The sequence below is a fragment of the Austrofundulus limnaeus genome, unplaced genomic scaffold (genome assembly GCF_001266775.1).
Source record: "Austrofundulus limnaeus strain Quisiro unplaced genomic scaffold, Austrofundulus_limnaeus-1.0 Scaffold82, whole genome shotgun sequence".
Classification (NCBI taxonomy): Eukaryota; Metazoa; Chordata; class Actinopteri; order Cyprinodontiformes; family Rivulidae; genus Austrofundulus; species Austrofundulus limnaeus.
In genome coordinates, this window is record NW_013952484.1 from 1,098,690 (window position 1) to 1,099,610 (window position 921).

General features: G+C 41.4%; 1 long non-coding RNA gene across 1 annotated transcript in view; it reads right to left on the reverse strand.

Moving 5' to 3' along the window:
- LOC106519778 (uncharacterized) overlaps window positions 1-602 on the reverse strand; it is a 96,908-nt gene extending 96,306 nt beyond the window's left edge. The window contains exons 1-2 of the long non-coding RNA XR_001310479.1: window positions 396-602; window positions 256-309 (exon numbers count right to left, since the gene is read on the reverse strand). This is a non-coding gene — a long non-coding RNA (uncharacterized LOC106519778). The remainder of the gene's footprint in view (window positions 1-255; window positions 310-395) is intronic.
- Between the last annotated feature and the right edge of the window lie 319 nt (window positions 603-921).

A 921-nucleotide genomic window follows, 5' to 3' on the forward strand; every position in this document is an offset into this window, starting at 1 on the left:
AAACATGACAGATAATCTGTGAAACAGATCTGGTTCAGCTTGATGTTTATTAGTTTCTATGGAGGCTGTGAGTTGTTGTCCTTTAGACGCCATTTCTGCTCCTCCATGCTGTCACAGATGCTACCAGTGAACAGGATGGGCGGGGCTCAGTCTAGTGATATTTAAGTCTATGCTCATATCTCATATCAGTGTTCTTTACACAAACTGCAGCTCGTTTGATGCACATTTCATTAAAACAAAGTTATAATGTCCTACCTTTACTTATAACTTAAGTCCATGCACCAATGAAAATATCCCATCTGAGTTGAGCTGTCACAAGTAGAAAAAAGTCAGGGTGAAAAAAGTTTCTCTCAGGACATCCACACAGTCTCAGCTGGGGTGTGGCTCTTATTTACCTGCTGCTTCCAAGTCCAGTTTAGAAAATACTTTAAGCTTTATATGATCCTCCATTCTAAAAGTCAGGTTTAAAAGAGAGAAAACTAATGGATCCCTGCTGCACTTTACTTTTTTAGCTCTATATACTGAAACTTTACAAAACAGGTACCTGAACTGCACTTGTCTTGCTGTAACTTTTTGTTCTTATTCTGCAGTTGACCTCTGCTGCAGCTCAGGCAGTCTCTGAGCTCATGAGCGCCCCCTGCTGCTCCTTGAGCCTGAAAATGTTTTGGCTTCTTGTCTTTTCTCAGCCGTTTCAGCTCACAGGACACGTTACACAAATACATATTTATATAATAAACGTCAGCTAAAATGTGGAATGTCAGGTGTGTATTAAAGAAAATCAGAAACGTTTTACTGGCAACATATAGAGGCATTTTCTGCTCTCATTAAAGGCACAGTGTGTAGGATTTGTTGTTTTCAGCGACATCTAGTGGTTGAGTGGTTGAATCATCCTCCCTGGTCCTCCCCCCACCCCCACCCCCC